Consider the following 21,004-nt stretch of genomic DNA (forward strand, 5'->3'; position numbering starts at 1 on the left):
AGCTGGAGGCCACTATCATAAGCGAATTACCACAGAAACAGAAAAGCAAATACCATATGTTCTCACATATATATGGGAGCTAAACATTAGGTACACGTGGACACATACAGATGAAACATTAGACACCAGGGACTACAAGAGGGGGAAGAGAGGGATGGGGCAGGGGGTGAAAAACCCCCTACTAGGTACCTTGCTCACTAGCTGGATGACAGGCTCAATCATACCCAAACCTCAGCACCACGAAATATATCCTTGTAACAATCCTGCACGTGTACCCCCTGAATCTAAAGTAAAAGTTGATTTTTTTTTTAATGTGCTCTTGGGTTAGATCTTAGACCATAACAAGGATATTAGTAGGAAAATTGGCAACATTTGAATGAAGTCTATAGAACAGATTGGTAATTCTTAAAGTATGGTGTTTAAGACCCTTTCAGGGGGGTGCAAGGTCAAAAGAATTTTCATAATGATAGTAAGACTTTATCTTTTAACATTCCCCTGTGTGACATTTGCATTAAATGATATAAAAACAAAAGAGGGCAAAGCTGCTAGCTCCTTAGCATGAATCAAAGTAGTGGCACCTAATTCTATTAGTAATCACTGTATTCTTCACCTCTACAAGCCCACAGTAACAAGAAAAGACAGCCAGTTTCACTTAGGAATGTCCTTGATAAAGCAGTACAAATTGCTAATTTTATTGCATGTCAACCCTTGAATACACTTTTAAAATGTGTTTTTAAAATTCTGTGTGAGGTCGGACATGGTGGCTCACGCCTGCAATCCTAACACTTTGGGAGGCCGAGGCAGGTGGATCACTTGAGGTCGAGAGTTGAAGACCAGCCTGGCTAACATGGCGAAACCCCGTCTCTACTAAAAATACAAAAATTAGCTGGGTGTGGTGGTGGGCACTTGTAGTCCCAGATGCTCAGGAGGCTGAGGCAGGAGAATCACTTAAACCTGGGAGGCGGAGGCTGCAGTGAGCCGAGATCGCGCCACTGCACTCCAGCCTGGGCAACAGAGTGAGACTGTCTTAGAAACAGTCTCAGCCAAGCATGGTGGCTCATGCCTGAAATCCCAGCACTTTGGGAGGCCGAGGCAGGCGGAGATCGCTTGAACCCAGGAGTTCAAGATCAGCCTGGGCAACTTGGCGAAACCCATCTCTACAAAAAAATACAAAAATTAACCAGGTGTAGTGGTGCATGCCTGTAGTCCCAGCTACTCGGGAGGCTGAAGTGGGAGGATCACTTGAGCCCAGGAGGCAGAATTGCAGTGAGCCGAGATCATCCTGGGCCACAGAGTGAGACTGTCTCCAAAAAAAGAAAAAAAAGAAAGAAAGAAACAAAACCAGAATCTCACTCTGTTGCCCAGGCTGGAAGATATCACCTCTATGTGGCATCTACACATAAAAGTCAAAGTCATAGGAGAGAAGCAGAGAAAATTGTGTTCAGGAGATATTGATCAAAGGGTACAAAATTCCAGTTAAACAGGAGGAATAACTTCAAGAGCTCTATTGTACATCATGGTGACTATAGTCAATAAGAATACGCTGTGTACTTAAAAATTGCTCGAGATTTTGTGTTCTCATCACAAAAAAATGTGAAGTATCATGCCTGTTATCACAGCACTTTGAGAGGCTGAAGTGGGCAGATCACCTGAAGTCAGGAGTTTGAGACCAGTCTGAGCAAAATGGTGAAACCCGTCTCTACTAAACACAAAAAATTAGCCGGGCGTGGTGGCAGATGTCTGTAATCCCAGCTACTTGGGAGGCTGAAGCAGGAGACTCGCTTAAACCTGAGAGACGGAGGTAGCAGTGAGCTGAGATTGCGCCACTGTACTCCAGCCTGGGCAACAAGAGCAAAACTCTGCCTCTTTAAAAAAAAAAAAAAAAAAAAAAAAAAGTGAAGTAATACATATTTTAATTGGCCTGAGTTAGCCATTCCACAACATACACATATTTCAAAACATCGTGTTGTACACTGTAAATATATACAACTTTTATTTGTCCATTAAATATGTGATGTCACCTGATGTGCACAGCGTCATCATCTATGATGCTTTCTTGCCAAAATATTTAACTTGATCTTATCAAAACTTTAGAATGACTCTCCAATTTACAGAGGATGCAGGATACAGAGGAACAAATGAAATGACACCCCCAGAAGGCAACACTCAGATGAATCCAGAAGGTGAGACGTTCTCCAGGACAAGCTTCTATGGTAAAGGGGAAGAAAGGGTGGTGCTAGGTTGGAAGAACCTGAAGGACCTAATGGCCTCCAGTCACATATACCCTCTGCCAGCTGTACAGGACTTTTGTGGACAAATGGGAAATTTATTGATGTGAAAAAATGGAGATGGTTAACTGACAGAGGTTACAAAACAGCATTATTGGCCGGGCACAGTGGCTTACACCTGTAATCCCAGCACTATGGGAGGCCAAGGCAGGTGGATCACTTGAGGTTGGGAGTTCGAGACCAGTGTTGCCAACATAGCGAAACCCCATCCCCACTAAAAATACAAAAAATTAGCTGGGCGTGGTGGCGGGCAGCTGTAGTCCCAGCTACTCAGGAGGCTGAGGCAGGAGAATCACTTGAACCTGGGAGGCAGAGGTTGCAGTGAGCCAAGATCACACCACTGCATTCCAGCCTGGGCAACAGAGTAAGACTGTCTTAAAAACAAAAACAAACAAACAAACAAAAAACAGCATTATGGTATGATCCCACTTTGGTAAAAAATACATATAGTGTATATATAAACATGTAGAAAAAGACCTAGAAGTGGCCTGACGCAGGGGCTCACACCTGTAATCCCAGCACTTTGGGAGGCCGAGGCGGGCGGATCACCTGAATCAGGAGTTCGAGACCAGCCTGGACAACATGGTGAAACCCTGTCTCTACTAAAAATACAAAAATTAGCCAGGCGTGGTGGCGGGCACCTGTAATCCCAGCTACTCGGGAGGCTGAAGCAGGAGAATCGCTTGAACTCGGGAGGTAGAGGTTGCAGTGAGCTGAGGCTCTTTTCAAAAAAAAAAAAAAAAAAAAAAAAAAAAAAAAGACCTAGAAGTATATAAAATAAAATAGGATTCAACAATGGAGTCTGAGTTGTGTCAGTATTTTCTTGTTTTTATCCTTTTATATTTCCCTCAATAGTGCACCACATATTCTCCTCTGGTTTTTGTTGTTGTTTGTTGTTTATTTTTTCTGATTTAGTAATGAAGTTTTTTTAACATTTCAGTTGGAAATAACATTGATTCACAGAGAACTGCAAAAATAGTATGTAGAATATCAAGTACACTTCACCCAGCTTCCCCCAAGTGTGACATCTTTTTTTTTCTGTTTTGTAATTTTAATTGAAGAAATTGCTTTTTTTGTTGTTGTTTTGCTTTTAAACAGGGTCATCAGCCTGGCAGTCACAGAGAACGCATTTGGCAACTTCCTGCAATTGTTGTGGAAATGACAGCAGACCATGGTCCAAGCCAGAATGGAGAAGCCGGGCCTGGGAGAAGAAACCAGCAGGCAGCTCTGGGAGGCCATTTGCACAGAGCTTATTTTGAAGTCCTGGGGTTCAAATCCCAACTCCGCCTCTGGATAGTCACAACCCGCTGGATAGAGAATAGTTCAAGCAGAGTGTAATTTGAGAATAACAAAGGTGTGCCCAGGATATAAGGAAACCACATAAGCTAGTGTTGACCCATGAAGCACCCCCTACACCTGACGGGGCAGGCAGGAAGCAGTTACCCGAGCCTGGAAAGTCAGGTGGGGAAGCACTTGAGGGCCTGTGGCCTTAAACAGAGGCGGCCAGGCTGAGGCATGTGCCTTAGGGGAACACACATCTCAGCCTCACCCTCCCTGCCTCCTGGGGAACCTTAAGGCCACCAGACAAGGAGCTGTTAATGCAGTTCATGCTCCAGAAGCATGGAGCAGAGAGGAGCAGAGGGGACAAGGGTGACAAGGGGATCTGGAGGCGCCAAGGAAGACACTGGCAGAGCCATTTATTGTGCATCTGAGGCAAGTCACTTCCCCTGCCCAATCTGTTTCCTTATCTGTAAAACTGGGATATTACCTCACTCACCTGAGGTGAAGAATAAATTATTTAAAACATACCATGGTGGCTCACACCAGTAATCCCAATACTTTGGGAGGTTGAGGCAGGAGGATTGCTTGAGCCCAGGAGAGATCAGCCTGGGCAACAAAGGGAGACACTGTCTGTACAAAAAAATAGAAAAATCAGCCGGGTGTGGTAGCACACGCCTGTAGTCCCAGCTATTCAGGAGGCTGAGGCAGGAGGCTCGCTTGAGCCCCGGAGTTTGAGGCTGCAGTGAGCTGCGATCACACCACTGGACTCCAGCATGGGGGACAGAGTGAGACTCTGCCTCAAAAACTAAATAAATAAAAATAAAACATGGAAAGTCCCTAGCATGAAGCCCAGTAGGAAATTTTTTAAAAGGCAGTTGTTGTTATTATAACTCAAGTGGGGAGAAATCAGGCTGAGAGAGGTACGTTAGAGATGGCTGAAAGGTACGACAGCGAGGGATGTTTCAGGCAGCCTAACATACACTATGATAAACACCACCACACTCAACAAGCGGCCTCTCTCCCTATGAAAACATCAGGCCAACCTGGGCAGAGGCAGAAGACTGCACATGCTGCCATTTTAATATCAGGGCAAAAAAAAAAGTTCTCGCCCACTCGGCCCACTCCCATCTCAACCCTTCCTACCCACACAGTAGGGCCAGTCTATTTTAGCAAAAGACCATTTAGTTAAAGGAGGCTGACAAGGGAAAGGATCCAGATTTCTCCTTTTCTGTCTTTTAAAAAAAGTCACAGATATAAATAAGCCCAAGACGGTCTGTTTCTGCCACCTTCTAAACAGACCTGTGATGAATTAATATCAGGACCATGGGAGGCTGCGACCGAAGGATGGGTTAGGCTGGCTGCAGACCCTGCCAATTCCACAAGCCCAGGCTTTGAAGCCAGTTTGGAAACTAGCCATTGGGAAACTCCACAAACCTCAATTTCTCCCAGACAATTTTGGAGGAAAAACCCAAGTCAGCAAAGAATATGGAAATTACTGAGAAGGTACGAGGTCCACGGAGGCTGCATCTTAAAGAATGAATGCCATCGACCAGGCGTGGTGGTTCACACCTGTAATCCCAGCACTTGGGGAGGCCAAGGCGGGTGGATCATGAGGTTAGGAGATCAAGACCATCCTGGCCAACATGGTGAAACCCCGTCTCTACTAAAAATACAAAAATTAGCTGGATGTGGTGGTGCGCACCTGTAATCCCAGCTACTCGGGAGGCTGAGGCAGGAGAATTGCTTGAACTAGGGAGGCAGAGGTTGCAGAGAGCTGAGATCACGCCACTGCACTCCAGCCTGGTGACAGAGCGAGACTCCATTTCAAGAAAAAAAAGAAAGAAAGAAAGAAATTCAAATTTAACTGAGCATCCTATGTTTCAGCTGGCATCCCAGCTCAGGAATGACAAGAACAGTGCTGAAAGGGACACAAGCTACAGAGGTCTCCAGCTGGTGGTCTCCAGGCCATATGAGGCCCATGCATGTGTGTTGCTCAGTCTTCACAGTTTACAAAATTGGAACAGGCTACAAACATTTTAAAGAACTTTAAAGGATTTCTGGCCTCTTTAAAAATGGGAAGCTCCAACCATGCAGGTAGAAGCTGCCCCACTATGGGAACATAATGGAGACAGAAGGGAACGTGGAAAAGTGAAAACTGATCACTGACTTGTTAGGATGGAGAGACTGTGGATAAATCTGTTTAGGGGTTGTTTATCACATGAGGAGTCTGTAAGTGACAGTGGCAATAGCCCACGCCTGGGGAACTGGCCCTCTGCAGGCTCCACTGCTGCGGTCCCAGAAGTGCTGGCTGCAGTGTCTGAAAAACTTGCCCATCTGCACCATCTCTGCCAGACAGACTTGGACTTCCCTCTTTCCAGGCACAAGATGAAGGCCTCTTGCCATGGGCTGGAGAAATCAGTCCCTACAGCACCCCCTGCAGACACAGGCTGGAGTTGCAAGTCCTGGGAGGGACCTGCTCTATCTTCTCTGGCAATCATGGCCACTACTAGAGGAACTCAGGCAGGCAAAATCTAAGAAAAGAAAAAGAAGATTGAGCCAATGGCTAATACATAGCAAATCCAGGATTTGAACCCAAGTCTAACTCCAGAGACTATGTTTGTTAACATTTTTATTTATTTTTATTTATTTTTTTTTTTTTGAGACGGAGTCTCGCTCTGTCGCCCAGGCTGGAGTGCAGTGGCCGGATCTCAGCTCACTGCAAGCTCCGCCTCCTGGGTTCACGCCATTCTCCTGCCTCAGCCTCCCGAGTAGCTGGGACTCCAGGCGCCCGCCACCTCGCCCGGCTAGTTTTTTGTATTTTTTTTAGTAGAGACGGGGTTTCACCGTGTTAGCCAGGATGGTCTCGATCTCCTGACCTCGTGATCCGCCCGTCTCGGCCTCCCAAAGTGCTGGGATTACAGGCTTGAGCCACCGTGCCCGGCCTGTTAACATTTTTAAAAGCACTTTGGGAGGGTGAGGCAGGAGGATCGCTTGTGGCCAGGAGTTCGAGATCAACTCCAGCAATATAGTGAGACCCCTATCTCTACAAAAAATTTAAAAATTAGCTGAGTGTGGTAACACACACCTGTAGTCCCAGCTACTCAGGACGCTGAGGTAGGAGGATTGCTTGAGCCTGGGAAGTCAAGGCTGCAGTGAGCTGTGGTTGTACCACTGCACTCTAGCCTGGGTGACAGAGCAAGACCCTGTCTCAAAAATAAATAATAAAAAAAATTGCCATACAATAAAACTATTTTTTATTTTGCTGTACAGTTCTATAAATCTGGGTTTTTGTTTTGTTTTGTTTTGAGACGGAGTCTCACTCTATTGCCCAGGCTAGAGTGAAATCGTGCAATCTCAGCTCACTGCAGCCTCCGCCTTCCAGGTTCAAGCGATTCTCCTGCCTCAGCCTCCCAAGTGGCTGGGATTACAGGCATGCACCACCACGCCCAGCTAATTTTTGTATTTTTAGTAGAGATGGGGTTTCATGACGTTAGCCGGGGTGGTCTCAAATTCCTAACCTCAGGTGATCTACCTACCTTAGGGGTTGGCCTCCCCAAGTGCTGGGATTACAGGCGTAAGCCACCATGCCTGGCCCAGTACTATGAATCTTAACACATGTACACATTCATGTAACCACTACCGCACTCATGATACCCCAAAGACTTCCTTGTGTGATCCCTTCACATCCATATCCACCACCCATCCTAACTTCTGGCAACACCATCATCTCTTCCCAATCATCATACCTTTGTCTTTTCCAGAATGTCAAATGGAATCACACAGCATGTGACCATTTGAGATTTGAGGCTGGCTTCCCTCACTCAGCGTCACGTCTCCGGGGTTCATCCAAGTTGTTGCACAATCACTAGTTTATTCCTTTTCACTCTGATGAAGATGAGTATTACTGACCTAACCCTGTGGCCAAGCATTTAGAGGACACATTTTCATTTGATCCTCACAGTAACTCCAGGAGGAAAGACATGTTATGCCCACTTTATAGACAGGAGATCTGGGGAAGTTACTGCTGTCTGCCAGGAGCTGGGAATAAGCAAGCCCAAGCTCCAAACCGTTTGTAAAACTGCTCTGTTCCCAGAAAACGTATAGTGAGGTACGGGGGATATAATACCACCACCTCTCAGCTAAAATTCTGGAAGACATTGTGAATCTCTTATTTTTTCCCACAGCTTCCCAGAAATGCTTGTGTGGGTTTTTTTGTTTGTTTTTGTTTTGAGATGGAGTCTCACTCTGTTGTCAGGCTGCAGTGCAGTGGTGCAATCTCAGCTCACTGTAACCTCCACCTTCAGGGTTCAAGTGATTCCCCTGCCTCAACCTCCCAAGTAGCTGGGACTACAGGCGCATGCTACCACGCCCAGCTAATTTTTTATTTTTAGTACAGACGGGTTTTCACCATGTTGGCCAGGATGGTCTCGATCTCTTGACCTCGTGATCTGCCCACCTTGGCCTCCCAAAGTGCTGGGATTACAGGCGTGAGCCACTGCGCCTGGCCATGCTTGTGCTTTTACCCATGCAGTTGGTGAGGGTCTTAAGCAAAGGCCCTGGCAAATTAGGGGCCTAGGATAGTACTGGTTCACATCCCAGCTTCCAAGAACCACCTTCAAGGTGTATGAACTCACCAAACCTCCCTGAGCCTGTTTTCCTATCTATAAAATAGGGTAATAACAGAGTTGGGGTATAGATTAAATAAGGTAATAGCACAATATCAGCACGTGGCAAGCCCCCAATAAACCTCATTTCACATATGAGGAAACTGAAGCTTATAGAAGGAAAGGACTCCTCAGTCAAGAAGACGAAGAGCTAAAACTAGACTGAAGCATCAAATGTTTGGTGGGACTCGTGGGAGCTAAAGCTAGAGACGGGTTGCAAATAGTTTGATCATTAGAGGCCTACAACTACCTTGGAGCTCAAAAAAGCAACAGCAAAGCTGAGACTATAGGTGTGGCTGGGAGTTCTCCAGGAAGCTGGCCCTTGGCTGGCAGGTATTTGGGGCCATTTCTGACCTCAGTGGTATCTCATCAACACAGAAATCCAGCAAAAGCATTTGAGCTTTTAAGAGCCAGAAATTATCTCCTTCCTGTATCCATTAGACTGCATTTAAGTAACATGCTGCAATTAAGCCAAGGGTTACAAATACAAGTGCCAGGCCAGGCACAGTGGATCACTCCTGTAATCCCAGCACTTTGGGAGGCCTAGGCAGGTGGATCACTTGAGGACAGGAGTTCGAGACCAGCCTGGCCAACATGGTGAAAACTCACCTCTACTAAAAATACAAAAATTAAGACACACTGCGCGGGTGTCTATAATCCCAGCTACTCAGGAGGCTGAAACAGGAGAATTGTGTGAACACAAGAGGCGAAGGTTGCAGGGAGCCGAGATTGCACTCCAGCCTGGGGGACAGAGCAAGACTCCGTCTACAAAAACCCCAGAAATACAAGAGCCAGACTGGCAGAACCAAATGCATGCTCTGCCACTTACCAGCTGTATAACACACTATACACATATACAGATGTATATACACATGTATGTATATACCATACGCATAGGCAGTATGTGTTAGGCAGTAGGTAAAAACATGGCCAGGCATGGTGGCTCATGCCTGTAGTTCTAGCACTTTGGGAGGCCAAATAGGGAGGATCCCTTGAGCCCAGGAGTTTGAAACCAGCCTGAGCAACATAGAGTCTCTATTTAAAAAAATTAAAAACCAGGTAAGGGAATAGAAAGTGATAGGGAAGATGATTGGTTCCCCAGAGGGGATATTTGAGCAAATACCTGAAAGACACAAGGCAGACAGCCATGCAAAGCTCTGCAGGTCTAGGGCTGGTCATTCCAGGCAGAGGGAAAAACAAGTGCTAAGATACTGAGGTTGGAATAATCCTAAAGGAATGGAGAAGTGAGGGGGCCCACGTGGCTAAGATTGAAAGGGAAGAGATAAAGTTGGGAGGTTAAGGGAAGGGGAAGGTCATGTAGGCCCTGATGGACTTTGGCTTTTACTGTGTGAGGTGGGGAGACACTGGAGGCTTCTGAGCAAAGAGCTCCATACCTAATTCATGTTTTCACAGATCGCTCTGGTTCCATCTGAATTGACTGTAGGGAGCAAAGGTTGAAGTAGAGACCGGTATTCCAAGCTTGTTTGATGGTCTGTACCAAGGTGGTAGCAATGAAGATGCTAAGAGGGGATGGGTTTCAGACGTATTTTGAAGGTAGAACCAATAGGATTTGCTGAGGGGATTCACAGGGTACATGAGGTTGATTCCATAGCTCCTGACCAGCTGGACTGCTGGTGTTACCAATACCTGGGAAGGGAAGATTATAGGAAGCACAGACTTGTAGGGAATGGGGTTAGGGGAGTGAAGCATCAGGCATCTAGTTTTGGACATGTTAAGTCAAATGCATGTTAAGTATGAAAATGCAGATTGGGGCCAGACATAAACGCTTCAAATGCTGTGCAGAGAAACTGAAGTAGACTTAGGTAATGGAGATGACTTAGGTAATGACTAAGGTAATGGAGATGCCCATGTCAGGACCTTTAGAGTGGGCATTACAGAGTTGTGAATTTACTGCTTTGTAGCAAGTTATCTCAAAACCTAGTGGCTTGAAGTACATTTCCCATAGGTCAGAAATCCACGCACAATCTGGGTGGGTCCTGTTTCAAGGTTTCTCACAAGCATCTCTGAGAAGTCTGTTGGGGTGGCAGTCATCAAGCCTCCGCTATAGAAAGTAATCCAACAACCATGTGTACTTACAAACTTACATGGTTGTTGGATTACTCCTCCTACACTAATGGTTCACCCTCAGTTGATTGCTACATTGGCCTCTCCCAACATGGCAGCTTATTTAAAAGTGAGCAAGCTAGGCCAGGCGTGGTGGCTCATGCCTGTAATCCCAACACTTTGGGAGGCAGAGGTCTGCAGATCACTTGGGGTCAGGAGTTCAAGACCAGCCTGGACAAAATGGTGAACCCCCTCTACTAACTATGTAAAAATTAGCCAGGCGTGGTAATCCAAGCTACTTGGGAGGGTGAGGCAGGAGAATTTGCTTAAACCCAGGGGGCAGAAGTTGCAGTGAGCTGAGATCTAAAAAAAAAAAAAGTGAGCAAGCTAAGGAGAATAAGAAAAAGAGCTAGTAAGACTCAGAAGTTACACTAGGTCCAGCCTAGTCAAGGGGAGGGGATTCTGAGTCAATACCAGGAGCCATTTTAGAAATCTAGAGGTCCCAGGCCAGGCGCAGTGGCTCACGCCTGTAATCCCAGCAGTTTGGGAGGCCGAGGTGGGCAGATCACAAGGTCAGGAGATGGAGACCATCCTGGCTAACACAGTGAAACCCCATCTCTACTAAAAATACAAAAAAATTAGCCAGGTGTGGTGGCAGGCGCCTATAGTCCCAGCTACTCAGGAGGCTGAGGAAGGAGAATGGTGTGAACCCGGGAGGCGGAGTTTGCAGTGAGTCGAGATCACTCCATTGCACTCCAGCCTGGGAGACAGAGCGAGACTCTGCCTCAAAAAAAAAAAAAAAAATTTAGAGGTCCCATCTTTGAGGTGATATTTTCAGATACTTAAAAATTATTCAGTGTGTATTATTTTAAATTAAAAATCATCGTTGATAAATGATACAGCCTATATTTGCAATTTTCTATGAAGTTTATAAACACAAATACCATAGCCCAAATCATCCTTACTCATCTCATGCAACCATTAAGGCCCAATACCCACGATTTAACATATACAATCTTGCACAGGTATAAGCATACAAGTGAGATACCTTTGTATTGACCCTCTGCTTCTCTGCCCCTGGAGTTCGAATTCTGGCCCAAGTGTGCTTGCTTATTCTTAGGTTTCCAATGCAGAAGCCAATCATGAGGCACTTAACACCTGTGGAAAGCCATGCTTTGCCCACAGAAACCAACTGCCCACTAGGGTGATTTTCCCCTCAAAAAACTAAAACCAAATGAAACTGCAAATACCCAACTACTACTTGTTATTCCTGTTCAATGGTTATCTCCAATGGCCAAACAAACAGCATTTTGATTTAAAAGATTTTATTTTCTTTATCCAGGTAGGCAGTTAGAAATTTCAGCAAAGTCTAACAATGACATTCTTCAAAGTGGGCACAGCCTTTTAAACCCAGGCTATGTATACAATAACCTTGTGGAACTGGTTCAGCCAGATCTTCACTTTCATGAAAGCACAGGGTCTGTTCTTTTCTTTCCAGAGGACTCCTCTCATATTCCTTCGCCAGTTTCTAAGAAAGAAGGTGGATTACAATCAATGCTCCATTCTGGTCTATAGTGCTTCCTGTTGAGGGTATGAAAATATGTATGTGACTAAGACCTGGTCACTCCAAGCCCATCCCCTTTATCGGTATAGCCAAGTACTGATAAAAGGAGCAGGGAAACTTCCCAGTCTCTAATAAGACAACTAATTCTGTACTTTTATTGAATCCCATATTGTACCTGTGTTGGCAAAATGTTTAACCTTCATCTAAAAATGACTTCATGTCACAGTAAACACAGAAGACAGAAACCCAGAATGAGGACACTACCAGTAAAAATCTTTTAAAGGATGAGAAGCTGAGCAGTGGGGTGTGTGGCTGTAGTTGCAGCTATGGAGGATATTGAGGTGGGAGTTTCCCTTGAGGCCTTGAGTTTCAAGCAATCATGCCTGTGAATAGCTACTACACTCCAGCCTGGGTAAACGTAGCAAGGCTGCAACTCTACAAAAAAGTAAAACATTAGCCAGGCATGGCAGTGTGTGCCTTTAGTCCCAGCTACTTGGGAGGCTGAGGCAGGAGGATCAAGGACGCAGTATGCCATGACTGCACCATTGCACTCCAGCCTGGGTGCTGGAGAGACCCCATTTTCTTAAAAGAAATTGGATACCTTTGTGTTCATTCAAGAGACAACCCAAAAGTAATGTGTACTAAAGACATTTTAGGGGCAAATAAGGATACTTTAATAAAGTTATACCAGGCTTAGGATCTATTTAACATCTTAGAGGGTCATTTTATATGCAAGAAGTCTTATTACATGAATGTTGGACTTTAGTGAACTATGCACATTCATACATCCATAAACAAAATACTTCTAAGATGAATCATCACTAACTGACATGAACTACAATTTCTTTTTGAGGTTTTGGTTTTTTTATGTAAAAGTTGGAGAATTATCACGAGCCACTCCTCATCTATGATGGCAAGCTTTGCAACACAGGTATTTGGTGAAAGAACTTCCCTGTGTTAATGCAATTTATTGAGTGATTGTAAAGGTCAGCAGAAGGAAAGCATACAATCACGTCTCAGACCGCAGTATGCTTATCTGCTGTAAATTCCAGCCATGTGACCAGACATGGAGGCAGTGTCCCCAAGGGACAGAAAAGGAGTGGTGTTACTTTCTCTTTAAAGGGGGTGGAAGGTGTAGACTTCAAACATCTGTCTCTGCTATGTCTGTCTCTCCCGGGTTCGCTCATTGACAAAGCTGCCATGTTAACAGGCCCATGTAACAAGGAGCTAGGGTGGCTCATGGCAGTAGTATGAGGAATCTTACACCTGAACCTCACAAGAATTAAGTAAATTGACTCCCAACTTAAATACAACTTGGAGCTCCTTATCTAAGTGCATTGGCCAGGGAAAATTAGCTCCACCCAATGTTCAATCACTTTGTCATCCTTTCTTACAAGACTGTTAGGTATGATGGGTTTCTCTTCAAAGTTTAACTTCCTTGTTCTTTGGTCAACTTCCTCATACATTCCCACTCCTAATTACCCATTCTGTAAACATTTCTCCCACCAATTCCAACCTGTAACCCGCATCTGTTCCTTATTTGGAAAAGTCCCCCTTACTCCTAGCAACCAGCTCTGTAAACTGCTCTTCCCACCGCTGTAACCCACACCCCTCCTGTTTAACATAGCCAATCGGCCCCAACACTCTTCCCCTTGGGAGGAGGCATCAGCGTCATAAATGCCCCCTTAACCAGCTCAGAAGTCCCAAATCTAAAAAAACACTCAAGCCCTTGTTAAGATGACCCTTATGAGGTAGAAAATCAAATTGATCAATTTTTAGGGCCCCAATTGTATGGTTGGGCCAAGCTTATGTCCATTTTAGGCATTTCCTTCTTAAAAGAACTATGATCCATAGGGTTGCTATGGTAGTCTGGGAACATGAACACCCTACTGGTCAAAATGTTCCTGCTGCAGAGCAAAAATTCCCAGCCCAAAATCCCAGTGGAGTAACAACGCAGCTCACCAAGAAAATGAGAGACCTTAGGGATATGATAGTCAGGGGAGTTTGGGAGTCAGTATCCTGAACTGAGAATATTTCCTGAGCATTCAACATACAAGGGATGGATGAAGGACCCATGGAATTCCTAAATAGGCTTAAAGAACAGATGAGACAATATGCAGGTTTAGAAATGGAAGACCCACTGCGACAAGGGATGCTAAAGCTTCATTTTGCTACTAAGATTTGGCCAGACATCCCTAAAAAAACTACAAAAGATAGAGAATTGGAAAGATCGTCCCAGAGACAAACTTCTTAGAGAAGCATGTAAATAGGGACGAAGAACAGCAGAAACAAAAGGCAAAAATCATGCTGTCTACCTTACGACAGGGAGCTCTGCAATAGGAGACACAAGGAAGTAAAACTTATAAACCCTCTAGGCCACCAGCAACCAAACTCTATACAAGGAGTAAGGGAATAAAACCTGGAAGTCACAGTGCAGGACAGGGAAGAGGGGAAAACAATGTTTCAAATGTGGAAGAGTAGGTCACTTCAAAATGCCCCAAATGGGAAAAAGAGAAAAAATATCATTCCACTTACAGCCTTTGAGGAAGAACAGGGAGGTCAGGGGCTCTGTCTCTTTTACCTTGCGTCCCACCAAGAGCCCTTGATAAATTTAGAGGTGGGACCCAAATGTGAACTTACAACCTTTTTAACAGATTCAGCTGCAACTCGCTCCTGTTCCCTCCCATCTATCACCTATTCTTCAGAAGAACTTTCTATCTCAGGGATAAAAGATTTAAAGCAAAAATCTTAAAAAGACAGAGATCAAATACAAAACTCGATCAGCCCATGTTAAATTCCTGTTAGTCCCTGAGGCTGAAACTAACTTATTAGGAAGAGACTTAATGCTAAAACTAGGTATAGGCTCACATGTTGGCCCAGAGAGATTCCTCATCTCATTAAATCTACTTACCACCACAGAAGAAAAATACATTTGTCTTGATGTACAGGCAGGAAAAAGAAATCAGGGAGGCTGGGCGTGCTGGCTCACGCTTGAAATACCAGCACCTGGGAGTCCAACATGGGCAGATCATGAGGTCAGGAGTTTGAGACCAGCCTGGCCAATATGGTGAAACTCCATCTCTACTAAAAATACAAAAATTAGCTGGGCGCAGTGGCAGGCGCCTGTAATCCCAGCTACTCAGGAAGCTGAGGCAGGAGAATTGCTTGAACCCAGGAGGCAGAGGTTGCAGCGAGCTTAAGATCACACCATTGCACTCCAGCTTGGGTGACAGAGCGAGACTCCAACTCAAAAAAAAAAAAAAAAAAAAAATCAGGAAAGACTTCAAGTCACTCCAATGCATATAAAGCTAAAGACCCCAGGGGAAATAGTAAGAAAAAGGCAATATCCCATTCCCCTAGAGGGCAGAATAGGCTTAAAGCCTGGAGTTGAAGGTCTCATTCAGGACGACTCCCTGAACCCTATGTCCCCCTATAACACCCCAATATTACCTGTAAAGAAATCAGACAGGTCATATCGACTAGCACAAGATCTCTGGGCTACCAACCAAATAGTCCAGACTACCCACCCTGTTGTCCCCAATCCTTACACCATCCTCAGCAGAATGGTTCAGAGTAATAGATTTAAAAGATGCCTTCTGGGCATGCCCCTTGGCTGAAGACAAGAGATGTACTTTTGAGTGGGAAAAATCCTCATTCTGGATGGAAGCAGCAATACCAATGCAGAGTCCTACCCCAAGGGTTTACAGATTCACCTAATTAAATCAGGACTGCCCCTCGGAAAGATACTGGCCTCTCTATGAGAGGACTGCCTTATTTACACTCTACTACTGACATTCCTACCTTTGAAACAAAGGATCAAATTATATACTTGGTTTATCTTCCACTTTCTCTTCCCTCAGAACTAAAGGTCTTTTAGCACAGATGCCACCTTTACATTCCTGGCACATCAATACCAGCCTGGAGATCACATCCTCATCAAGAGCTGGAAGGAGGGAAAACTTGAGCCAGCTTGGAAAGGACCATACCTAGTACTCCTAACAACTGAAACAGCAGCCTGAACCGCCGAAAAGGGGGGGACCCATCATACCTGAGTCAAAAGAGGATCGCCATCTTCAGAGTCATGCGCTATTGTTCCAGGACCAATTTCTACCAACCTAAGAAAACTTTAACCCTCTTATACTGCCTTCTTTTTTCCTCTCTCTACTGTCAGCCACCTTATCATTAATGTAACTAGATCAAGCTCACCTCAATCACGTTTGATGCCTGTCTTGTCATACCCTGTGGGGATCTCCAAAACCAGAGGCAGCTGGCCTCCTCAGAAAAGTATATCTGCCGTTCCAAGATAAATTCTAAATCCTCACACGACCCTTGCATGGGAGCTGCAACATTAGGGATAGACCCCATGAGATCTTTCGAAATGCGCTTCATTGCTCCTCTATCCCCTTCTTCTAAACAAACACCCAATGACAAAACCAAAGTGACCATTGTAGAGGTTAAAGATCTAAAGCAAACTCTACCAACTGTAACAGGGTACCAAGATGCAAATGCCTGGGTGAAATGGATTAAATATTCTGTCCACTCTCTAAACAAAGCGATTGTTATGCTTATGCACATGGTAAACCAGAGCCCCAGATTGTCCCCTTTCCACTCAGATGGCCCTCCAGCCGCTGAGGCATGAGTTGCATGGTAGCTCTCTTCCAAGACCGCACAGCCTGGGGCAATAAGCTATGCCAAACTCGCTGCTGTTCCCTGAAGTCCAACACTCTGCAGGTCAGCCCCCGAGGGTCATCCAGCATCCCTCTTTCCAATGCCAATTTTACCTGTCTCTCTCACAGGGGGAGAACTTGGCATTCCTTGGAGACCTAACGAGACGCAGTGAGCTTAAGCCCTTCCAGGGCTTCAATCGTCCAATCAGTCGTCCCTTATTCATTCTCTAGCAGATGTATGGTGGTATTGTGGTGGACCATTACTGAATACTATGCCAAGTAACTTGGAGTGGCACTTGTGCTCTAATCCAATTGGCTACTCCCTTTCACCCTGGCATTTCAACCAGAAAACATAAAACATAAAAACAAAACATCGTAAAACAATGGATGTCCCTCGTGACTCTCATGTTTATATAGATACCAGATAAACTTAAGGCCCTAAATCAAATAGCTACAAGGTTTGAATCCATGTTGTTCTGGTGGCCAACTCTAAATAAAAATAGATTGGGCCGGGAGCAGTGGCACACGCCTGTAATCCCAGCACTTTAGGAGGCTGAGGCGGGTGGATCACGAGGACAGGAGTTTGAGACCAGCCCGACCAACATAGTGACAACCCATGTCTACTAAAAATACAATAAATTAGCCAGGCGTGATGGCACACGCCTGTAGCCCAGCTACTCAGGAGGCTGAGGACGGAGAGTAGCTTGAACCCGGGAGGTAGAGGTTGCAGTGAACCGAGATTGCACCATTGCACTCAAGCCTGGGCGACATTGAGACTCCAACTCAAAAGAAAAAAAAAAAAAAAAAGGTAAGCCAGCAACATTTCATTAATTATACTAGGGATGCTATTAAGGGAATAGCTGAACAATTAGGGCCCACCAGTCAAATGGCCCGGGAAAACACAATAGCATTAGACATGACACTAGCAGAGAAAGGTGTAGTTTGTGTCATGATTGGAACCCAGCGTTGTACTTTTATCCCTAATAATACTGCTCCTGATGGAACCATAACAAAGGCACAAGAACTTACTACTTTATCCAATAAGCTAGCTAAAAATTCTGGAATAAACGACCTCTTCACGAATTTAATGGAAAAATCGTTTGGCAAAAGGAAAGGATTTACGTCCTCAATCATCACCTCTCTTGCCATCAGCTCATTCTTGCAGGAGGCTGTATCATACCCTGTATCTCAGGATTAATACAAAAGCTTATTTGAACAGCTATCACCAAAATCTTCCTCAATCCTTCCTCGCCTTATTCAGGTAAGTTTCTAATTTGAGGACCAAGAGAAACAAAGACATGCTAAAAAAGTCTCAAGAGAAAGAATTATAAAAATCAAAAAGGGGGAAATTGTTAGATACAATGGGTTTCTTCCTTATTCTTAAGGTCAACTTCCTCATACCTGCCTGCTCCTAGTTACCCGTTCTATAAACAACTTCTCTGGCCAATCCCAACCTGTATCCTGTTCCTTATTTGGAAAAGTCCCCTTCACTCCTAGCAACCCGCTCTGTAAACAAGTTTCCTGCCCTTCCCACAGCTGTAACCTACACCCCTCCTGTTTAAAATAGCCAATCAGGACTAGTTTAGATTGTGCTGTAGACTCCAGCCAATGGGGATAGAACACAGAAACAGGGACTACTTGCATTAGGGATAAAAAATGTCTCTCTCTTTTGTTTTGTTCGGTGTGCTCTTGCCAGGAATGCTAGCAACACCCTCCAGCAGAAGTAAATTTGCCTTGCTGAGAAATCTTGTGTTCCAGTGCTCGTTTTCTTTGCAACTCCAAGCTCTTACTTCCAACAAAGACCTATTAATACCAACAGGCCAATGTCAGTCCTAATGACTTATTCTTCCAGTTTTACACCCAACTTGGAAATGGGTCCCGAAGTTAGGCCCAGTTGGACAAATTTTGCTGTGGGGTTTGACAGCTAGAAAGCAGAAACCTCACCTGACTGAATCAAGCCAAGATCAACACACTGGTGCACGTGGCTCCCAACCTATAGAAAGTTAATAGATCAAAATAAGCCATCTGAATGCTGGAAAAAAGAGAAGCCCAATTCCCATGAACAAGCAATAATCTCTGATAAAGATAAGCAGAAAACAAAGATATGAGTTATTACTGGGGCCAATGCATCAGACAAAACTGGCCAATAGTGTAGAGATCAACAGGGTCGATCTGATGGGGAAAGAAGCTGTATCATCAGCTGCAAAGGCCACATTTGAGTCATACAGGAAGTAGGGTGACAAACCCACACTGAAAAGCAGCTACAACCCCCTCCATAGAGCCTATGTCTACTCAGCCAAGGAAGACATGTTGGCACCACTTACCGGTTTTATATGTATATATATATTCTATTCCCAACACCCGCATTCATCCTGGTTCAGTCAAAGCCTGGTTTTGGCCAACAATAAACCTGAAATTAAAAAAAACAGAAAAATGAGCTCCCATCAGTTAGATGCCCAGGGGAGATGGGACAAAGGAGCTACTCAAGCTGGCATATCAGACAGAAACTGGCTTAGAAAAGTTAGATCAACATGGTCGATCTGTCGGGGAAAAAAGCTAAGTCATCATATATGCCAGCAGGAAGTTCTTGAGTGAGGAGTAAGATTTGAAAGCCATGAGGAGTAAGATTTAGTTGGTATGTTTGGTATCTGCAAATCTGCATGCAGGGTTTAAGCACTACTGTGTTGTATCCTGTAACTGGCAATAATTTAGTAGACAAAACAAACACCCCTGTCTTCGGTGCTTCCACTCTATTTGAGTATATAGGCCCATGATAGAAGCCAGTGTGGCTGGAAGAGTTGAGGAAGTAGTTGGCATTTACTGAGTTGGGAAGTGAACGAGTGCCAAGAGGTTGCATTTTAACACAAGTTACCTTACAAAAGAACAATCTGGAACAATAAGCTTCACATGTGTTCCCATGAAGCCCAGACTTTATAAATGCCTCACTCCTGGACTCCAGCAAAAATATTAGTTATGTAGTCGGGCACTGGTTTGAGGGGCTAGTTCAACAGAAAAACACATTTGGCTTTCCAAAATATGTCAATAAATCACCCCTCCACTTGGAAATTTAAGTGCCCCACACACAGGAAGAATGGAATCCAAAAAGATGTTTAAGTGGCATTAAAATGTTAAACGCCTTTTCATTAACAAGGTTCTTCCACTTTAAGCATTTCTCTTAAACTTGTTTCTTCACCAGAAACCTAGGTCCAATAGTTAAGTTGTGAGAATAAAACATTCAGAACATTTTTTTTTTTTTTTGAGACGGAGTCTGACTCTGTTGCCCCGGCTGTAGTGCAGTGGCGCAATCTCGGCTCACTACAACCTCCGCCGCCCGGGTTCAGGCAACTCTCCTGCCTCAGCTTTCCGAGTTGCTGGGATTACAAGGGCCCACCACCACGCCCAGCTAATTTCTGTATTTTTAATAGAGACGGGGTTTCAACATGTTGGCCAGGCTGGTCTCGAAATCTTGACCTCAGGTGACCCACCTGCCTCAGCCTCCCCAAGTGCTGGGATTACAGGGGTGAGCCACAGCGCCCGGCCGTCAGAACACTTTAAATACCTAACGGGTACTCGATAAAAACTGCTTTATTAAATCCCACGTTTTCCCAGGAAGCTAAAGCTTCTCAAAGCACGTGTTTTCTACAGTAGGCCCATAGGAGACAAAGTCTTACTCGTCAGGAGATCGAAGGTTGTAGATGTCTGCACGTGGCTTCCTTGGAGGCCCAGTGGTGACTCCCTCCTCCAAAATCCATTCTATACCCGCTGGCTGCTCTAACCTGTGAACCAACAAATAAAGGGCGTCAACCGCCATCTTCCCACGGTCAGAAATGAACAAGACCAAGCCTTTAGAGGCCGATGTATCAGAACTAACTGGCAAAATATAAGACGTCAGCATTGTCGATCTGATGGGGAAAAAAGTGAAAAGTCATCATTTACACCAGCCAAGGGCTTCTCAGGCCCGTGCAGAAGGCACTGGCTTTTCCAGCTCTATAAACTCATTTCTCCCACGCCCTTAAGGCCTGTTTGGGATCAGAGCCGGAGAAGCCACGAGAGGGAGATTACGGCTGGCCGCGGAGACCACGGCACAAAGAAGGGAAGGGAGGACCAGGGGTCTCCAACGAAGAACATGGAGTTTCCACTCACCACCCACAAAACGGGAACTCACGGGCAGGACGATAGCATATGAAGCCTGGCTGTAAGCCGTACGACCACACTACGAGCGCCCCCAACGCAAAGGAACGAACGGTTGCCTAAACCTCCCTTATATAACCAAGGATGGCTCTCGCACCTGCGCACTGGATCCGAGGCGTTCTCTTTTCCGCCCGCTCCGCGCGGGACCCCCTGGGAAATGTAGTCTCGAGCCGCACAGCCCGAGGCGCTCTAGTAGATGTCAAGGCCGCATCTAGCCCCGCCCCCTTCCTTGTACACGCTGGGCCACCCGGGCTCGTCTGCTTCCCCGCCATGTCGCGCTTCACA

The 21,004-nt window shown here is 45.2% G+C and overlaps 1 long non-coding RNA gene and 3 other non-coding genes across 4 annotated transcripts; all 4 read right to left on the reverse strand.

The window, feature by feature from the left end:
- Window positions 1-11,605: 11,605 nt before the first annotated feature.
- LOC126964401 (uncharacterized) lies at window positions 11,606-20,768 on the reverse strand. The gene is made up of 5 exons (XR_007729355.1): window positions 20,672-20,768; window positions 20,200-20,304; window positions 18,853-18,938; window positions 18,473-18,521; window positions 11,606-11,825 (listed from the first exon to the last, which is right to left on the reverse strand). It is a non-coding gene; the product is annotated as an uncharacterized LOC126964401 (long non-coding RNA).
- On the reverse strand, window positions 18,649-18,738 carry LOC126929927 (small nucleolar SNORD12/SNORD106). Its single transcript, XR_007717359.1, has one exon. It is a non-coding gene; the product is annotated as a small nucleolar SNORD12/SNORD106 (small nucleolar RNA).
- LOC126929926 (small nucleolar SNORD12/SNORD106) lies at window positions 19,016-19,106 on the reverse strand. Its single transcript, XR_007717358.1, has one exon. It is a non-coding gene; the product is annotated as a small nucleolar SNORD12/SNORD106 (small nucleolar RNA).
- LOC126929928 (small nucleolar SNORD12/SNORD106) lies at window positions 20,380-20,470 on the reverse strand. The gene has a single exon (XR_007717360.1). It is a non-coding gene; the product is annotated as a small nucleolar SNORD12/SNORD106 (small nucleolar RNA).
- Window positions 20,769-21,004: the final 236 nt, after the last annotated feature.

This window comes from Macaca thibetana, chromosome 10, assembly GCF_024542745.1.
Source record: "Macaca thibetana thibetana isolate TM-01 chromosome 10, ASM2454274v1, whole genome shotgun sequence".
NCBI classification, from domain to species: Eukaryota; Metazoa; Chordata; class Mammalia; order Primates; family Cercopithecidae; genus Macaca; species Macaca thibetana.